The 15,372-nt window shown below is 38.8% G+C and overlaps 1 protein-coding gene across 12 annotated transcripts in view; it reads left to right on the top strand.

Annotated features, from left to right (window-relative positions):
* SMPD3 (sphingomyelin phosphodiesterase 3) overlaps positions 1-15,372 on the top strand; it is a 120,730-nt gene that overhangs the window by 68,110 nt on the left and 37,248 nt on the right. The gene's annotated exons all lie outside the window — the stretch shown is intronic.

Raw genomic sequence — 15,372 nt, 5'->3', positions numbered from 1 at the left:
AGTGTAGGTGGGCTGACTGAAGGACTTAAAGACTGGGATCCCAGGTTAAAACAAATATTTAATAGTTTCCAGTGTGTAGTTGTTGTATAAGTGTAACATTGAAAATGTGTGTGTTACAAAACTACAGCAGGTAGCCTAAATGTAGCTGGTGAACCTAAATAGCTTACCAGAGGCTTAAGACATAGTGAACAGCCGATACACATTTGCCTTTAGAAATCAATGTTGATAATAAAAGCAGTTATTTCCCCAAAACTTGTTTGTCAGAGTTCTTGCAACTGAAGAGGGAAGAATGTGATAAAGAAAATTACCTGTTTGGCATCTGAGAAATACTCACAAACATAGGAATAGTGCTTTTGTTTGTTGTTGTTCTGTTTGTTTTTAGATAATGCTGCAGCACAGAAAATCCTGTGTTGTAGGAAAAAAAAAATCAGTAGACCTGCATTTAAATATCTAACTTGACTTCAAAGATGATCTTTTGTACTGGAGAGGTGGCTTTGGAATTTAGACAAATTTGCTTTGAATTAACCTAGCTTGTATTCATACCTTCCTTCTAACAATTCTTTGTAATTCATTGATATATGCATCAATTATACATTTAAAAATGTGGTATAATGATGGCATAATTAATATGCCAAGAAGTCTGTTGAAGAACCTTGACAGGTTTGTGGTTTACCAACGATAGCTTTACTAGGTTTGGCAGGAGGTCAAAACTGACCTATGTGAGTTGTTCACGTAGGTCTTAATGCTGAGGTCCGTAGGAATGTGAATGTTCACATTTCTCTTAATGCAGGAAGTTGGGTTGTAATTCCAGAAGGGTGGAGCACCCCAGGCTTGTGTGCTTTGCTGCTTGCCACTTGGGCCTCTCTGTCTCGCTGGAATCAGTCACAATCATCAGTTAATTCAGGATAACAACATAGCAATTTTGGTATTATCTCAGCCACAAAATTCACAGATTCACAGATTCACAGATTTCTCTAGGTTGGAAGAGACCTCAAGATCATCGAGTCCAACCTCCGACCTAACACTAAGTACTCCACTAAACCATATCCCTAAGCTCTACATCTAAACGTCTTTTAAAGACCTCCAGGGATGGTGACTCCACCACCTCCCTGGGCAGCCCGTTCCAATGCTTAATAACCCTTTCGGTAAAGAAGTACTTCCTAACATCCAACCTAAAACTCCCCTGTCGCAACTTTAGCCCATTCCCCCTCGTCCTGTCACTAGGCACGTGGCAGAATAGACCAACCCCCACCTCTCTACAGCCTCCTTTCAGGTAACTGTAGAGAGCGATGAGGTCGCCCCTGAGCCTCCTCTTCTCCAGGCTGAACAAGCCCAGCTCCCTTAGCCGCTCCTCGTAAGACTTGTTCTCCAGACCCCTCACAAGCTTGGTCGCCCTTCTCTGGACTCGCTCGAGCACGTCCATGTCCTTCCTGTAGCGAGGGGCCCAAAACTGAACACAGTACTCGAGGTGCGGCCTCACCAGAGCCGAGTACAGGGGCACAATCACTTCCCTCGACCTGCTGGCCACACTGCTTCTTATACAGGCCAGGATGCCGTTGGCCTTCTTGGCCACCTGAGCACACTGCTGGCTCATATTCAGCCGACTATCCACCAATACTCCCAGGTCCTTCTCGGCCAGGCAGCTTTCCAGCCACTCATCTCCCAGCCTGTAGCTCTGCTTGGGGTTGTTGCGCCCCAGGTGCAGGACCCGGCACTTGGCCTTGTTGAACTTCATGCAGTTGACCTCAGCCCATCGCTCCAGCCTATCCAGATCCTCCTGCAGAGCCTTCCTGCCCTCAAGCAGATCGACACACGCACTTAGCTTGGTGTCATCTGCAAACTTACTGAGGGTGCACTGGACGCCCTCATCCAGATCATCAATAAAGATATTAAAGAGGACCGGCCCCAGTACCTAGCCCTGGGGGACTCCACTAGTGACCGGCCTCCAACCAGATTTGACTCCATTCACCACAACTCTCTGGGCCCAGCCATCCAGCCAGTTTTTAACCCAGCGAAGCGTACGCCAGTCCAAGCCCCGAGCAGCCAGTTTCTTGAGGAGAATGTTGTGGGGAACGGTGTCAAAAGCCTTGTCAAAAAGCCATTCAAACAAGTCAAAATGACTTGTTTGAATGCATAAGACAGTCTAAGATAGAAAGAAAAACATTGTCATTAAGAAAAACAATATAAAACAATAACAAAAACAGCACAAAGACTTTTTTTTTCAGTACAAGTGTTTCTTGTCTTTGGGAGGATGCAATGTGTTAATCTTCCATATACCAGCTTTATGGCTTTTCCCCTGTAGTTCTTCCCATTGAAGCACATTAATAATCCTTTTAATGAGGATGAAGAGTGTAACCAGCTGGTACCTGCTTTCAACAGGTACCCTGTGCGAGTTCAGTGGTCTCGGCCCTGACCCATCTGACAACACTTAGTACAGAATGCATCAGCGTACTTCCTGGTTGATTTGTCCGTAAGGCATCAGGAATTTCCTGGTGGTTTTGGCCGTAGGGCTTAAGAGTGAATGAACATGGCTTGTAGGTAAATGCCTTCTCTTCCCTAGGAAAAGGTCATCCACGTCAGGGTAACTGTGTAGCTTGTGGATTATGCTGGTCCATTGGTATCTCTGTGACAGCAGTCTGCTATTCATAGCTAAGGTAGTTATTTCTCTAATCACATTACAATAAGTTCTCCTTTTAGTGTGGAGAGTTTGACACACAATTCCATAACACAAGTGGTTCCTTGTTATCTGTAACCAAGGCACACTGGAATTTGAAGTTCTGCTTCCTGTGCTCTGCTATATAGCTCTGTGTCAATATATGAGGCTTTAGTCTCTCAACTCCTGATTTATCAGTCTAACACCTGTCTGATTCATATAATAAATTGAGAATAAAAATGAAAGTTCTCTTTTGTGAATTTCCTTTTCTAGAGTAATCCTGACTTTCACCGGTTTTGCTGGTGCATTTACTGCACATAGCAATAATTACCTGAGATAAAAATCTACTGTACTTTGACTCCTGTTGATAGTGAAGCTCATTACACCCCCATTATAATTATTACCCTCTTTATGTATACCTCATAAAACTTCAAAAGCTGGTATCCAGGGGATGCTGTTTAAAGAAACTATTTAAGTTATCAGGATGAATTATGTAAGACACTAACAGTATGTTCCCTCTACATCACTTCAAATCTTATAAAATTCAGGATGCATAATAATCAGAATTTTATAAATAATATTATTCTTTCTAACAGGGTTCTGATACTTCCCCAGTATGCTTTTTGTTTTTCTTCCCTCCACTAATGCAAATTTATCTCGGGGGGTAGCCATATTAAAGGCAACATAGGCTTACAACGCATGGCCAACAAACACATGGCATCTCTACCAGCGGTACTCGAGTAAGCGTACGTCCTGCAGAAGGTAGCATAGGCAAGGGGCAGTTTGCAGAGGTGGAAATGCAACTCATAGCTAATAAAGATCACTTTGTCTTTCAAGTTATGACAATTGCTGTTTGGTCATTGAAGCTGTACCATTCCTAACAGTCAGATATCAATCAGTATGGGACAATTCAGGTCCGTAGTGGTGATGAGGTAGCTCAGAGCCAAGGAGGTGCAAAGTATCATAAATGTAGCACCCCGGGACTTCCACTTTTTTCTTTGGCAGCATCCTGTTGCATGCAGGAGATAATACAAACTAAGGCTAGATTATGAATCTCATTTCAGTGCTGAAGAGCTTCACTTCCAAGATAACAGCATTCAACATACAAAAGCCTGCTTTTCTAGGGAAGACAACTGAAATTTTTAGGAATGTATTTCTACAAAATGCATCTTAAAATACTGGATCCTGAAGTGAATCACAGCTCAAAATTGAGTTTATTTAATGGCAGGACAAGACTTTCAAACTCCACATCAGTTTGGAAGATGTAGCAAAATTCTTTTCAGCTGTAGGCATCCATTTTTACAGAGATTGTGCTGTGCAAATGACAGAATGGTTGAGGTTGTAAGGGACCTCTGGAGATCATCTAGTCCAGTGTCCCTGCTCAAGCAGGATCCCCTTGAGCACATTACCCAGGATTGTGTCCAGACAGATTTTGAATGCCTCTAGGGAAGGAGACTCCACAACCTCTCTGGCCAACCTGTTCCAGTGCTCTGTCACCCTCATGGTAGAGAAGTTTTTCCTCATGTTCAGACGCCTCCCTCAGCCTGCTGGCAGTGCTCTTAATGATGTACCCCAGGATCCCATTGGCCTTCTCAGCCACAAGGGCACAATGCTGCCTCACGGTCAGCTTGTGCATCAGGGCCCCCAGGTCCTTCCCCACACAGCTGCTTTCCAGCCCCCTGCCTGTACTGGTGCTTGGGGTTATTCCTCCCCAGGTGCAGGACCTCAAATGATGTACTTTGCACTATTATAACCATAATAATTTATATAGGAATTGCACATGTCTGAGGGTGCTCTTCAAAAATAACACACTGCGCAATTGGTCCGGGAAGTGGAACAAACTTGACAAATATATTGATGCAGGTCTTATAAAACCAAAACTCCATTTAACTTGCAGTGGTAGAGCTGGCTGTATAGAGGCTGCTAACAGCAAATTTTTGGAAGCTAAAATGAGTTGCTTGCATTCTGAATATGCCTCAGAGACCTGGTGAGGACAAAAATATTTTGACCAAATTTTAACACACTCAGGTTGTTTGTTTGTTAACCATCCCCCCTGCCCCCGGCCCCAAACAGCAGCATTTATTTGTGGTGTCTTGCCCTCTTGCTAAGCAGTGAGAACAGTAACGCCCACCTGTCTGAGTGAAGGCAGGAGGGAGGATCTAGGATGCTCGCTTTGCATCTGAAATGGACTACTGAGCTCAAGTTGTTTATAGGACGATAGGCCCAGGCCTACTTAGCAGTCAAGACTTCTGATTCTCATAAGTTTTATTACATGTACAAACTGGAAATATTGTGCATTTGTGCACACAGCCTCTGGCGATTTATTAAGTAACAGCTATTTCAATTAAACATTTTATTTTCAGGAACAATGAAAGTCCTTGTGATAGTTTGACTCAGTAGAAATTTCAGAAAGCCTATTAAATATTTAAACTTTTTTTCTTCTGCTGATGGCTGAGAGAGGCATCTAGTGCACATCATCTGCTGGTGATCATACAAGAACACTGCAGGGATTCCTCTCAAATATGTAAATAAAGCACCCTGTCCCTCCTGCTTGTTCTGGGTGGAGAAAAATTGTTGATTTCATCGTTGCAAGAGTAATTTAAAAAAATGGCAGTGGGAGGTGTAAAATGAAATATCTGTAGGTTGTCCTGGTCTTTACAACTGCATTTAATAACAGAAAAAAACATAAACAGTTACCCTATTTTTCAAGAAAATGTAAAAGTCCATAGAAAGTAATGTAAGCTTTGTATGCAGATATGTATAAACAAATAGAGTACCTGTTCAGTCTCACTAGTTCATTACTCTTTGCTTGTAAAATCTTATGGTTTGTTTGTTTTGTTTGTGTTTTTAACTCTTTTATGCTAATCTCCAGTTAGAGGTAGAAGTGATAGGACATTTCATATGTAGTACAGATTCTTGTTTCTATTCTAAACGTGTAAACATGGACCTGTTTGAGTAACAACAACACAATTTTGATGTTTTAGGGTGTGGTATGGATTAAGCATCATTTTGCCTATGCTCCAAAAATTTTCCCTTTATTCTTAAAATATTTTTGCTCCAAAATAAGATCCCCACCCCCTTAAATGTTACTTGCAATTTGTTCTACCAAATCCTCACCAACCAGTGCACAAAAGCACATTGAAGCATGCGAGTAGGGATCTCAGAAACATGGACCCTGGAAGGTTGGAAGCATCCTGGCATGAGCTGGTATGTGTTCTGCCAGCAGAAAATACGGGAGAGTTTTAGACAATTCAGTGGAGAGTGCCAGGAGCCCACTTCTTGTCAGTCAGCATTAGGAGACTTTAAAGGCTGCTTTGTGACTGAACACAGCTTCCTGTGCTGTACCAGTAAGGTGTCCAGGACGTGCTGAGCGTGTTTCCCAGTTTGTCAGGATGTCTCAGAAGGCAAAGAGGAAGGACCAGCCTCTTCTGTATAACCCAATGCTTAATAAAAAGCAAATAAGTTTTAGGCTGAGTGGGAAACATACCGGAGTCCTTCTGTTTTGCCTTCTTGTGAGCCTAGAATATTATTTTTTTTTTTTCAAAAAATACTATTGTGATGACAAATAACATTTAAAAATTGCTGCGGAGTGTCTCTACAAATGTGTAGAAGCAGAGTTATCTAGGTGGACACTAAGCGGATTCTTGGCATGTGTCCTACCTAGGTACAACTTCCTGCTCTTCCCGAAGTACCCAGTGTGACGCACAGTGGCATATTACTCTGCTGTAGGCAGGGAACAGTTGAACCAGCTCTGTGCTACTATTCCGTGATGTGTTTTGTAGCTATAACAGGGAGTGAAGCTTCCTCCAATAAACTTGTGAAAAATCCTCTCTCTGCTTAGGAATGGCTTTAACACAAATCACCAAATAGATCTTGTGGATTTAAATATTTTATTCATAAGAACTTGAGAGATGAATAGCTTTGGAATATCTGAGCAAAATTTATCCGTGTTTTATGTAAAGGCCACAAGAAATGAATGTGTTCTCTTAGACAAAGTACAAGCTTATTGGATGGGATATTTTAAAACAATCATGAATTGCTAACAATCTTGATTTCTTACTCTGTAACATGAAATGAAAGTATGAGAGGATTGGCGCACCTCAGTCTAACAGTATATTACAGTGAAGTAGATTTACAGATAAGTAAAAATATTTTTGCTGGAATTTGGACCATATTCAAAAAGTCAGGTGTAGAGTCCATTTTTTCTTTTAAATTTGTTTGGAAACAGAATTTTAATAGATTTATATTTAACATTTATATTTAATTGCTTGAGAATGGTTGGTGCTTTTTGTTATGTATCTCAAAACTATTTAAGCTTAGAAAACCCTTGAGTTGGAATTCTTGTGCAGTATTCTTCCATTTTGTCAGAAAGGCTGATACAGTAACAGGTTTTTGGAGGACAACTCAGTATTTGTTGAGTTTTGACTGATGCTGATTCTTTTATGACTATCCACCATACAATTAGATCTCTGTGAATCCTGAGGAAATGCGACTTTGTCAGTAAAGCAAGAAAGCATTAGTTAAGGAGTCTAATCTCAGGCTTTCTGTGAAAATTTGCTTAAGATACAAATACTCTGTTTTTTCAATTTTCCATATGTAGAACATGAACAAAGAGACTTTAATTTTTCTTCATAGGGATGTCTGTGTTTTAATTTAGTTGTATTGTATTTTAATTTCCTTTATAAACTATTCAGAGAATTCTAAGTGAGCTTTTTTTAGAACAGATACTTATTAGCATGGATTTGTGTTGGACTTACTGTAGGCTAAAGTAACTTTTCTTTGCCAGCTGGTAAGAACAACTTCGACAGTATAAAAATATGCACTCGGGGGAAAATTGATTACTTTATAATTCTATCTGATGAGCCATACTGGACTAACCAGAAGCCTGAAGGCTTAAAGTGCTGCTTGAGAAAGAACAGCTTTTCATTTTAGAGGCAGCACATAACCCCTGACAATTTATGCACACTAGACACCGCTGTAGTTAGGCCTCTGTAGGTTTTAGATGGTGAAAGATGAGTAGGAAAAATTTTATCTCCAATTTTTTTTTGGGCAGCCAAAGCTAATATTGTTTCATCTCACTAAGATTTGTTAAACAAACCATCTACAAAGATCAGATTTATTTAGCCATTATTGAATTATGCCAGCTCCTATAAAATACGAGGCTAAAGCACACCAAAAGGTGATTTTGTAAATAGAGCCCATTCCATTTCTATTGTATAAACAGAGCTTAGTGTCACAGATTCATGCATTTGTATGCTGCAGTTGTCTCACTACCAAAGTACACCAAATAAGGGCTCAAAATAGAGAGTGTTTAGCTTTCCAGGTACTGAGTGAGATCACCAAGTGGTCAGATGAATTTATTTGTCTAATTCTTGCCTGATAACAAGGCTTTCCGGAAAACTTCAAGCCGTAGGAAGTGTTCACTGTTATTTTTCAACCATCAGTGGATATGGTGTTGATTCTACTTCTTACTGGCTCCTAAAGCCATAAATACAAATTGGTAATTTGGAAACAGGTGTTTGTCTCCTATATGAAAAGAGGCGGTTTTGCTGGTTATGGTTTTGTGTGTGTGTGAAGTCCCGAGTTACTCAAATGACACACTTAAATTTGCATTTCAAAGTAATGTCCTTGCTGGTTGCAGCTGGCACTAATTACTGCCTTAGGCAACTGGGTCTGTTGGTGGCATTGGCCCTTCTAAAATGCTGCATAAAAGGTGTGTCTGCTTCCACTGAAACCAAAATAACTGTCAAAATTTTCTGCAGTCCAGATTTTAAGAAGAATCTTTACGCCTTCAGTGAAGCAGAACTGAGTGCCCTATGACAAAGTTCCCACATAGCACCTCACGAGTCAGCCTGTGCTCAGTCTGGTATTGGTGCACCCACCTTCAAGTAACAGAATGCACAAAGGTTTGGAGGTGTAACTTAGAATTTGGAATTGGATTGCTGAGGTTTTCTGGCTTTGGGTCAGGCCTGCTGGGATTCGTTAGTAAAGCTGGTGTATAGCTTTGTGTAGATAACCTGATTGTCTGTTCATTGTTGGGATTGCAGTTTATCCACATAAAGAAAAAAAAAAAAAAAACAAAAAAACAAACACTTCTTATATGCTCATAAGATACGATGTGTCCTGTCTGCATTTATGACTCCAAAAGTAAGTTTTAAGCAAGTAACATCTAATGGGGTAGGTGGGAATCCAGGATGCTCTCAGGAATATAAATCCTGGTTGTCTTCTACAATATCCAATTCAGCTCCAGTTTTCTACCCATTTTGAATTAAAAAAGGGACAAAAATGTTATGTTTCTTAATCAGCTATATTTGTTTAGATATGTAATGTGTTCCCATACACTGATGTAGTTGACTTTCTATTTTAAGTATAAAACCTAATCCCATTTAATTTAGGTAGCAGAAGGTGTGTGGGTATGCTTTTTGGCCTGGCAATGTGATCCGGGACTACCACACTGAGATGACTTGCTTTTGGAGATGAGAATGTGTTGCCATGCTGCACTACAGAGCAAGTTTTGCAGTCTGATCGCAAGCAGATTTTCAGCTCGGCGGTAGAGAAACTCCCGTTTGGGCTGACAGTACACAGGACACCATCCCAGTATGAAGCTTGGTTTCTCTGCTGAGGTCTCTGAGCAGGTGGCCAGCCACAGTCAGTCTTCTGTCAAATGAGCAGGATTATTTTCTCCCACTGGTTGTATGCAGGTAACAGTTGACAAGAGCTACTTCTGTTGCTGCCGGTTCAGCCCATCAGGTAGGCTGCTACACAAGAGCTGATTTGCTCTGAGAAGTCAGTTGGCTTCCCAAGCCTTTTTCGGGTCCCTTAAACTACTAAGGCTGTGATTAACAGCTCCTTAGATGCTCAAATACACAGCTTCGACGTCTTTCACTGAATTTCAGTAAATGTTCCAAAAGTTCCATTTGAAAACACAGACCCAGTATTTGGTACTTTTTTTTTTTTTTTTTTTTGAACAGAGCTTGCATCGTACCCTGCTCGTTACTAAGTATGCCAGAGGCTTTAGCAGGTTCTGTGAACTGCTGGGGATTGTTGGTTTCTTTTTCTTGCAAACACATACTTAACTGCGGACACTGCTGGCATTCAATGAGACATGTAAATTCACACTTTTTAATACTTCATTTTTTACAGGTTATTTCAATTAAGCTAGACACTTTGTTTGTAGTGGCTTTTTGCCTGATGGCAGCTTTTAGACACAAAAGAGACAAGGTGCAGAGTAGCCAGGAAATGTTTGATTACCTTCTTTAGAAAGAAGGAAGACAGTTTAGGCAAAAACTAGTAAATCAACGTTGCAATGGCAAGCCTGCTAAAATACCTTCTTCCCTTCTCCTTCTGACAAATCCTTGGGTTGAATGGATACTGCTTTATTCATCAGCATCAGCAGTGGACCGAGTTCAGATTCTCATGTCAAAGCAAATGCACATTTTCTCTAAGTTTTTACTAACTAAGAGTTTCATAAGCTGTAACATTACATTGATTTAAGTGGAAGTTAAGGTGAGCCAGTAAGTGCTGCTAAAATTCCCTTTAATGTACATCTCGAACTGCATCAGAAAGCGAGGACTTTAGTTAAAATCAGTTAAAATCCTGTTAAATCAACAGGATTTTAGTTAAAACATCAGGCTGTGAAGTGACCACAAGGGAAAAAGAAAGCATCTCCATTAGAGCCATTAGCACCTTGAGATAGCTGCATCTCTAATTACAGTTATGCAATCAAGCACGGACAACAATTCACGTGTATTTTGCCCTTTTTTTTTTTTTCCCAGAAAGGAAGTTAGTCGTTAAACTAGACCCCATGTAAAAGCATGCATAATAATTAGAAAGAGAATGTAAATGAAGAGAGAGAATTTATGAAGTCTGGGGAGAGCAAAAGCAGACAAGACCATGGAGGAAAGCAGAGATGAGGCTGTGGTGGGTCTAGTAAGGAACGACAAGAGCCTGAGTGGGGATCACTCAGTTCTCTATTTTGGTCTGTTTCCTCCAAGCTGTGTGGGAGTTTTGATTTTGACTTCCCTATGACCTGTGTTTGCTGTGATGCTGAAGAGACGTGGAAAAGCAAACAGGCACAGGTCTTTATCTTGCCTATTCTCACTGTCAAACACTGAATTTTGCAATTTTGCGTGGTGTAGCGGTAGCATTGTTGTAAGCTATATTTCTCTACTTCAAATAACAACCAATTGACAATAATGAACTAAAAAAAAAAAAAAGTTAACACGTTCTAAACAATCTCTTTTTCTAGAATCCAATTTTAGAAATGTATTGGTACAGCTTTCACTGAAGATCAAGCAATTGTCAGGATTCCAGAAAAACAAGTTTTAATGAATTTATGTAAACATTTCATGAATAAAAACAGCACCCACAGAGCAACTTTCTAAATCAGTTACACAGTTCAGCCATTTAATCTTTTTAAACCTATGTTCTTGCAGTGATTCACATGTATTTTAAAACTATTTGAGATATTAATAGCAAATTTGAAGAAATTTGAATTGTCTGAATTTGAAAGTGTTAATTTTCTAAGAAAAAGGAAGTTAAAAACTTTCTGCCCATTTCTAGACTGTCCGCATAACCTCATTATTGCAGCCTTTGTTTTTCTTCTCGTTCTCTATCATTTGACGACTTGTATTGTCCTTTATCTAGTTTGTAAGCTACGTTGGAGCTAGGAACATCTCTTGATCTACGATGTCTCTAGTGCACTTCTGGGCATAATTATAATCATAAAAATCTTTGAAACCTTTCCACCTGTTGTCTTTATCAATAAAGTTGAAATGTTCTATATTGGCATCATAAAAAAAAATAATTAAATGAAGTCTTTTTTTAGCCTTCAAACACTTAGAAAATAATAAAAACAACGAAGCAAGACTGCTGTTTACCTCTTTGTAGCATATAAAAATATCTGTTTCATTGCAGTATCTTAAATTCTCCCTTAATCTCTCAAGCCCCTATGAATAAAGCATTGGATTACCAAGTAATACCCATCATCACAAGGAATTAGGCACTTTAGCTCTGGGCTCCATCTAAACCATTGCATTAGGAGAGATGTTACTGACGTCATGTTTTCCAAGTTGCAGCTGACTCGCGTGGTGCCTTCCCCCCAGCCTTTAAGATCTTGCAGAAATGAAAAATGTGTCTCTTATGCCTCTTTCTTGTCTCTTTTTGGGTTGCTTTGGGGCACTAGCACACATATGGTTTTGCAGCTAAGAGACGAGTAGGAAACTAAGTTCCTGTTCGTGTGTGCCAGTAAGTCTGTAACACAGCTTTGGCAAATTGTGCGATTTCCTTCATCTATAAAATTAATAAATTAGAATACTATTTTACTTCCAAGCAGAGTGTTTTTTAATTAGGGCCCTGATGTGCCGATGTCTTCTGTCTGCAATATGTAAAAATGAAAAGACATCCGATCACGATTCCCTCCTTCCTTTTCTCCAACTATCATGTTTTAAAATTTGCTGTGGTGCCAGAGTTTTTATAGTTCTGTACCATTAGTTGTGAGAATACTACTAGAATTCAGAGAAGAAAATCGATGGAATGCATCTGTGCACTCAGCTCCCTATTGCCTCCCCACTTCAACTGGGCCAGCAGTGAATGGAGCTGGCACCTGGTCAAAACCATACAGCCACTCTTCCACGATTTTCAAAGGTACCGTCCTTGTTTAAGGCACGGAAAGGGTAGCAGTCACCATGCTGTCTTGAGCCATCATTCAGTCCTTACTGTTTACAAGTAATTACATTCTTGCTAAATGTTTTTGAAACTTCACTCTTAACCAGTTTGCTTTATGGTACTTGCTGCATGATTCTATCCAGTGAAAGGATTTCTGATTACATTCATTTTTCTTCCTTTTTAACTAATAGATATGATAGTATGTTTTATCTGCAGGAAACATGAGTCCCTTAGATTTACTATGTTCCCATAATGTGGATAATTGCTTTTGTGAATCCATTTTAGTTGAACATTTTATGGGTTGCTGGACAGCTGTTTATCTTGTAACTTACTGAGACTGCAGTCCGTAACAGAACCTGCATGAGTTATCTGGGCTTGATCTCTACTTCACCACACCGCTGCACAGGTGTTGACTGCTCTATTTACAAAACTGTCACTTGGCATCATGTCTTCGTAGGAGCTTTAACACCCTGTCATCATACACTTAAGAAAATATTTATCTGTAGAAGACCTAATTAGACAAATTGTTATGAATCTGTTGTACTTCTGCATTTCCTTCTGGCACGTGATTTTAGAATAGTAAAGGTCAAATTGCAGTGGGGTTGCAGAGTGTAATGTCACTTTTTACCATAAAGTTCATTAGCCTGAAAGTTGAAATATCACGTACCAGGTTTGCAGTCCATCCTTACTTCACATACCCTAAACCACAGTGTTCCCTTTATCCTTGGGACTGCTGTAAAGAAGAATCTTTCTAGTCTGTGGAGTGATTATGTAAATCAATGTGGATTTTATAAAGCATTTTAAGCATCAAGAAGAAGAGAATAACTTCTTCACAGTTTTTCTTGTCTAACAGTAATAACGTAATTGGACAGGGTTAAAGTTATCTTTTAACATATGATTTATAGATGCCAGAGTGTCTTTTAAGCGAGTCATACTGAAGAGTCCCAAAAATCCTTCAGGAAAACAAATCTGCTAGGCTTACCCCCATTATCAACATCCCAAAATGCCTTTGGCAAGTAGTAAATGCCAAGTGTTTGTTATTTGGCACTTGACTAGTCACTCATTTATTTAAACTCAAACATAATGTATAAGATTGTGAAAGTTTTGCTAAGCTAACAATTAAAAAGAAAAAAATATCTTCCTTAATTCAACTTTTGCAATTTTCATGGAAATTGCACCATCAGGGAAAAAAAAAAAAAAAAAGAAACAGGACCATGTATTGCAGTAAACATAGCTGACTGCCCTAGTGCTAGCAGTTGCAATTGGCTGTGAGCTGTTATTTTGCTTCTCTGTAGTATTTGGGTACCAGTTACTTGGTTTCACTTTCAAAGGCTTTCATAATCTTGTTCTCACTCAACCTGATTTTTCTCGTTGTATTTTAGGATTGATTCCTGTCTCCAGTTAGTTTTTGTTATGAGCTATCTCATCTGTTTCTTTAATAAAATTCTCTTTTTATCCAAGGTGCCTACTAAAAATGTATGTCTGCAGATCTGATGTGCTATGACTACGCTTAGTCCTGCTGATCAGGAATTTAGGTTGAAGAAAGAATTTTCTTATCATTAATAAACAAAAATGTGTGTGGTAAAAAGAGTACAAAGCTAAGCTATGTATTCTAATGCCTTATTTATCACTTCTGACCAGTATAGTATACTCTGAGTAGGCAGTGGGTATTGCATGTGTGCCACAGTTAAAAACGTGCTGCCAGGAGGAATGTAAATCAGTTGCAAGGGCTTGGTTTGGAGAAGCAAAAATCTAAATGGTGATAGAAAACTGAAGAATTGCATTTTATTTTGATATTGAGGCACTGTTGCTTTGTAGAACTCTCTTCTGTGTTCCATATCATTGTTTTACTTGCTGTTAAATAGAAATAGAAATGTCCACCTGTCTGTGTGTGCCCTGCAGAATATTTAAAATATGCATCAACCTACTATTTCCCTAAGTTTGGCTTTCCAGGAGTCCCAAATTCTAACTGAATTTATGCCAATAAATATTCTTCTGTAATTTTTATCTAAGATGTCAAAATTAAAGAAGAGTTTTGAAGCATGGTCCAATATACATCCTCTCTCTAACTTCTTGATTTTTTTTATTCAGTACTGCTCAATATTATTTACATTCTAGGTTTAAACTTGAAATATTATAAATGGGAATTCTGCCTTCATCAGTTATATAGCTTTGCTGATGAAGAGATTAATTCATTGTAAAACTCCTTTTCTAACCTTCTCCCTTTCTTTTATACTTCTTCAGAGTGCTTGATAAGTGACCTGATTGCTTTGCTTTACTTATTTCCATTCTTTTCATTTCTTGTTCTTCTTATTGGGTAGTATCACAATTTCAGTTCGAAGAGAGTGATATCACATTCATTGGTGATACTACTGTCAAGACTGATAAAGTCTGATTTACAGGAGTGCTTATTAAAAAATCATTTACATTTCCTATTATCAAAACCTGTGATAAAACCTCAACTTACTATAAGGTGTTAGGATTAAATGACTTAAAAAAGATATGTAAGCTGTACATACCATGTCTCTACCATTTTGTGTCTTTTTTAATGATGGCATTTGATAAATTCTTCAGATGTGAATTTCGCAACTGGTAAGACAACCTTTCAAAGACATGCTCTGTGTTCAGGGGAAATTTATTTTATATATTCAATTAGTGTTGTTTTATTCAAAGCTGAAAATTGAAATTTATAAATAATAATATTAACTATGATGACTTCATATTTTGCTTAAGCATGCACCATATAGAATTATAGAATATGTAAGAAGTCTTTTATAGGAAATCTTCTTAAGATTTTTTTGTGGGCTGTTGCAATGAAATTGATCTACAACTTGAATTAAATTATGAGTATTAAATACCTAAATATTAAAGCAAAGCAGTTTGATTTACTGTTTTTAATAAAGTGAAAATTAAAAATTTGAAGCCATTTTTAACTATAAGAAGGGTGTTGTTATTAATGTAAGTCAACCCATTTTGTTTTGAAGTGCAGCAAAGCAAACCATTTTTTAGTAAGCATGGGTTTTGCTCTTGAATACGAGGTGCCTTTGCCATTA

The sequence above is a fragment of the Anser brachyrhynchus genome (genome assembly GCF_964034855.1).
Source record: "Anser brachyrhynchus genome assembly, chromosome: 12".
Lineage (NCBI taxonomy): Eukaryota > Metazoa > Chordata > Aves > Anseriformes > Anatidae > Anser > Anser brachyrhynchus.
Note: the sequence above shows the minus strand (reverse complement) of the source record. Positions and strands in the feature narration are given on the sequence as shown.